This window comes from Oncorhynchus nerka, linkage group LG24 (assembly GCF_034236695.1).
Source record: "Oncorhynchus nerka isolate Pitt River linkage group LG24, Oner_Uvic_2.0, whole genome shotgun sequence".
Lineage (NCBI taxonomy): Eukaryota > Metazoa > Chordata > Actinopteri > Salmoniformes > Salmonidae > Oncorhynchus > Oncorhynchus nerka.
In genome coordinates, this window is record NC_088419.1 from 7,037,190 (window position 1) to 7,043,189 (window position 6,000).

The following is a 6,000-nucleotide window of genomic DNA, read 5'->3' on the forward strand; positions in this document are numbered from 1 at the left end:
GTACCGTAATACCCTGTGTATAGCCTCCACATTGACTATGTACCGGTACCCCCTGTATATAGCCTCCACATTGACTATGTACCGGTACACCCTGTATATAGCCTCCACATTGACTCTGTACCGGTACCCCCTGTATATAGCCTCCACATTGACTCTGTACCGTAACACCCTGTATATAACCTCCACATTGACTCTGTACCGTAATACCCTGTATATAACCTCCACATTGACTCTGTACCATAACACCCTGTATATAGCCTCCACATTGACTATGTACCGGTACTCCCTGTATATAGCCTCCACATTGACTCTGTACCATAATACCCTGTATATAGCCTCCACATTGACTCTGTACCGTAATACCCTGTATATAGCCTCCACATTAACTCTGTACCATAATACCCTGTATATAACCTCCACATTGACTCTGTACCATAATACCCTGTATATAGCCTCCACATTGACTCTGTACCGTAATACCCTGTATATAGCCTCCACATTAACTCTGTACCATAATACCCTGTATATAACCTCCACATTGACTCTGTACCATAATACCCTGTATATAGCCTCCACATTGACTCTGTACCATAATACCCTGTATATAGCCTCCACATTGACTCTGTACCGTAATACCCTGTATATAGCCTCCACATTGACTCTGTACTGGTACCCCCTGTATATAGTCTCCACATTGACTCTGTACCGTAATACCCTGTATATAACCTCCACATTGACTCTGTACCGGTACACCCTGTATATAGCTTCCACATTGACTCTGTACCGTAATACCCTGTATATAACCTCCACATTGACTCTGTACCGTAACACCCTGTATATAGCCTCCACATTGACTATGTACCGGTACCCCCTGTATATAGCCTCCACATTGACTCTGTACCGTAATACCCTGTATATAGCCTCCACATTAACTCTGTACCATAATACCCTGTATATAGCCTCCACATTGACTCTGTACCATAATACCCTGTATATAGCCTCCACATTGACTCTGTACCATAATACCCTGTATATAGCCTCCACATTGACTCTGTACCGTAACACCCTGTATATAGCCTCCACATTGACTCTGTACCGTAACACCCTGTATATAGCCTCCACATTGACTTTGTACCAGTACCCCCTGTATATAGCCTCCACATTGACTCTGTACTGGTACCTCCTGTATATAGCCTCCACATTGACTCTGTACCGTAACACCCTGTATATAACCTCCACATTGACTCTGTACCGTAATACCCTGTATATAGCCTCCATATTTGTTGTATTCGGCACATGTGACTAATAAATTTTGATTTGATTAGTTATCACGACGTCAATATGATAACATCACCTTTATGATCAAATCTGCCAAGAAGTTCTTAAAGGAAAAAAAAAAAAAAAAAATCAATGAAAGGAATGGCATTGAATAATGACCCAAACTCGACTGCTGTGGTGTGTGTTTTTGTCCAGGCTCGTAATAATGTGCTGGCTGTGGAGGACATGGACGGAGGAACCTTCACCATCAGTAACGGAGGAGTGTTCGGTTCCATGTTCGGCACGCCCATCATCAACCCGCCCCAGTAAGCCATCTTGGGCACGCCCATCATCAACCCGCCCCAGTCAGCCATCTTGGGCACGCCCATCATCAACCTGCCCCAGTCAGCCATCTTGGGCACGCCCATCATCAACCCGCCCCAGTCAGCCATCTTGGGCATGCCCATCATCAACCTGCCCCAGTCAGCCATCTTGGGCATGCCCATCATCAACCCGCCCCAGTCAGCCATCTTGGGCACGCCCATCATCAACCCGCCCCAGTCAGCCATCTTGGGCATGCCCATCATCAACCCGCCCCAGTCAGCCATCTTGGGCACGCCCATCATCAACCCGCCCCAGTCAGCCATCTTGGCCACGCCCATCATCAACCCGCCCCAGTCAGCCATCTTGGGCACGCCCATCATCAACCCGCCCCAGTCAGCCATCTTGGGCACGCCCATCATCAACCCGCCCCAGTCAGCCATCTTGGGCACGCCCATCATCAACCCGCCCCAGTCAGCCATCTTGGGCACGCCCATCATCAACCCGCCCCAGTCAGCCATCTTGGGCACGGTATCTCCGACAGGCCTGTTGCCATCGGCGGCAAGGTGGGTCTCATTCCCGTCTGTAGGTCAACAAGTTAAATTCATCTCCATCCAGAAGTTTAAATTGGACATTAATTTCAAAGCCAAAGGCAAATTTTATACATTTTTAATCAACATTTTGTTTCTACTGTCTGCTGTATAGTTATTTATCTCTCTCTCTCTCTCTCTCTCTCTCTCTCTCCATCAGGTGGAGATCCGGCTCATGATGTACGTGGCTCTGACCTACGACCATCGGCTGGTCGACGGCAGAGAGGCAGTCACCTTCCTGCGTAAGATCAAGTCTGTGGTGGAGGATCCCCGCGTTCTTCTGCTCGACATGTGATTCCAGCCTTTACAGGAACAGGGCCACGTTCATTAAGCACTAACGTTGTTGAGCGTTACAAAGAACAGTGTTGTGACTCTCTTTAACAAACCCCGGAGAGGTACGTGGTTGTACATAATGCTCCACAAACGTTGTGGCCTGCTGAACACACCCACAGCGATTTAAACATCTGTATAAAACCAACCCGTCCCAAAAACAAGCCACAGCCAAATCCACTGTTGTTTATTTTTGGTTGAAGAAAGAGATCTGTTTGTGTGACAAAGACATTATAGTTGGCTGAAAGGCACAATCAGAAACGGGGCTAAGAGAATTTAATGTTGAGAATATTCACTTATTATTAGTTGGTTTCATTCAGCAGTTTTTGCTCAGGTTGAAATGTCAGATTGATTCAACATCATACAATGAACCGACCAGGTCTGTTCTGTTACAATGTATCACTGACTGATGAACCGACCAGGTCTGTTCTGTTACAATGTATCACTGACTGATGAACCGACCAGGTCTGTTCTGTTACAATGTATCACTGACTGATGAACCGACCAGGTCTGTTCTGTTACAATGTATCACTGACTGATGAACCGACCAGGTCTGTTCTGTCTCAATGTATCACTGACTGATGAACCGACCAGGTCTGTTCTGTCTCAATGTATCACTGACTGATGAACCGACCAGGTCTGTTCTGTCACAATGTATCACTGACTGATGAACCGACCAGGTCTGTTCTGTTACAATGTATCACTGACTGATGAACCGACCAGGTCTGTTCTGTCACAATGTATCACTGACTGATGAACCGACCAGGTCTGTTCTGTCTCAATATTATACTGGCTCTCTGATGAACTTACCAGGTCTGTTCTGTCACAATGTATCACTGACGAACTTACCAGGTCTGTTCTGTCACAATGTATCACTGACTGATGAACTTACCAGGTCTGTTCTGTCACAATGTATCACTGACTGATGAACTTACCAGGTCTGTTCTGTCACAATGTATCACTGACTGATGAACCGAACAGGTCTGTTCTGTCACAATGTATCACTGACTGATGAACTTACCAGGTCTGTTCTGTCACAATGTATCACTGACTGATGAACTTACCAGGTCTGTTCTGTCACAATGTATCACTGACTGATGAACCGGCCAGGTCTGTTCTGTCACAATGTATCACTGAATGATGAACTTACCAGGTCTGTTCTGTCACAATGTATCACTGACTGATGAACCGACCAGGTCTGTTCTGTCTCAATATTATACTGGCTCTCTGATGAACCGACCAGGTCTGTTCTGTCTCAATATTATACTGACTCTCTGATGAACTGACCAGGTCTGATCAGTCTCAATATTATACTGACTCTCTGATGAACTTACCAGGTCTGTTCTGTCTCAATATTATACTGACTCTCTGATGAACTTACCAGGTCTGTTCTGTCTCAATATTATACTGACTCTCTGATGAACTTGTTTTTATAATTCTAGTCTAAAGAATTGCTCAGTCGGACAAGATGAAGTCCATTCTAGATCTCCTGTTCTGTATGGCTGTCCCATGTCGTGGTTCTGTATGACTGTCCCATGTCATGGTTCTGTATGACTGTCCCATGTCATGGTTCTGTTCTGTATGACTGTCCCATGTCGTGGTTCTGTATGACTGTCCCATGTTGTGGTTCTGTATGACTGTCCCATGTCGTGGTTCTGTTCTGTATGACTGTCCCATGTCATGGTTCTGTTCTGTATGACTGTCCCATGTCATGGTTCTGTATGGCTGTCCCATGTCGTGGTTCTGTATGACTGTCCCATATCGTGGTTCTGTATGGCTGTCCCATATCGTGGTTCTGTATGGCTGTCCCATGTCGTGGTTCTGTATGGCTGTCCCATGTCGTGGTTCTGTATGGCTGTCCCATGTCGTGGTTCTGTATGGCTGTCCCATGTCGTGGTTCTGTATGACTGTCCCATATCGTGGTTCTGTATGGCTGTCCCATATCGTGGTTCTGTATGGCTGTCCCATGTCGTGGTTCTGTATGGCTGTCCCATGTCGTGGTTCTGTATGGCTGTCCCATGTCGTGGTTCTGTATGGCTGTCCCATGTCGTGGTTCTGTATGGCTGTCCCATGTCGTGGTTCTGTATGGCTGTCCCATGTCGTGGTTCTGTATGGCTGTCCCATATCGTGGCTCTGTGTTTTGACAGTGCTGTTCCTGGGGTTGGTTAAAGGGTCACCTCTTCATGTCTAGTCTCTTAGTTTCCCCCGGTGCAGGAACTTTTCCTGCTTCTTTGGGATGACTGTCCACTGAGTGGGCATCGCTCCTCTCATCGAAACCACCGCAAACATCGTTTGCACACTAAACGGCATCCGATTCACTATATTAGGGCCCCTATACAGGGGGAGAAGGGTGCCATTACATCTGATTCACTCTATTAGGGCCCCTATACAGGGGGAGAAGGGTGCCATTACATCTGATTCACTATATTAGGGCCCCTATACAGGGGGAGAAGGGTGCCATTACATCTGATTCACTATATTAGGGCCCCTATACAGGGGGAGAAGGGTGCCATTACATCTGATTCACTATATTAGGGCCCCTATACAGGGGGAGAAGGGTGCTATTACATCTGATTCACTATATTAGGGCCCCTATACAGGGGGAGAAGGGTGCCATTACATCTGATTCACTATATCAGGGCCCCTATACAGGGGGAGAAGGGTGCCATTACATCTGATTCACTATATTAGGGCCCCTATACAGGGGGAGAAGGGTGCCATTACATCTGATTCACTATATTAGGGCCCCTATACAGGGGGAGAAGGGTGCTATTACATTGTAGTGAAGCCTCTTTTTTTTTGGTAGAGAAGAGAAACCACTTCCTCTCCTTCGTCCTCTGGAGATAGTTCTGTCAGTCCATGACAAGCTAACACGCAGTGTAACACCCGGGCCACAGTATTTGGGTACAGTCTTCAAGTCGCACTTCACGATGAACTCTTCTTCGCTGAAACCCAGGAAGCAGATTCTCTATGTGCCGTATACAATACTTGTAACTCATTTAAAGGAAACCCCCATTTAAAAACATCCAGAGATTATTATGTACAGATTCTCGTCTTGGGTTTTTCTTCTCCTCTCTGATCTTATCTAATGTCCCCCCCCCCCCCCCCCAGTAGGGCAAGCAGAAGCACAGTGTCAAGGAAAAGGCAGATTGGTTTCAAACGCACATGACACATCCAATAACATGCTGGTGCTAGGTACAAACAAACAAAATAACCATGAAATAAAGGACCGATGCATCATGGGTCAGAAACGTTGCGCAATAAAAGTGTGTGAACTTTTATCAGTGTTCTGGTGTCGACTTTTTTTATTTTCCTAAGGAAAAGGAAGAAACCTTGTGAGGAACCAGTCAACCAGACCACGTGACTACCTTCTTCTTAGTGGACTGGTAACAGGGGTGTAATTTTAAAAGGGGTTCATCCTGCAGTTCAAATGATAACGAAGCACATCCCCAGATTTCAGTAAACAACAAGTTATGGACGCAAGGACTGACCATCCATGATA

At 46.2% G+C, this 6,000-nt stretch overlaps 1 pseudogene; it reads left to right on the forward strand.

Annotated features, from left to right (window-relative positions):
* LOC115120951 (dihydrolipoyllysine-residue succinyltransferase component of 2-oxoglutarate dehydrogenase complex, mitochondrial-like) overlaps nt 1–5,779 on the forward strand; it is a 59,903-nt pseudogene extending 54,124 nt beyond the window's left edge.
* The last annotated feature ends 221 nt before the right edge of the window (nt 5,780–6,000 follow it).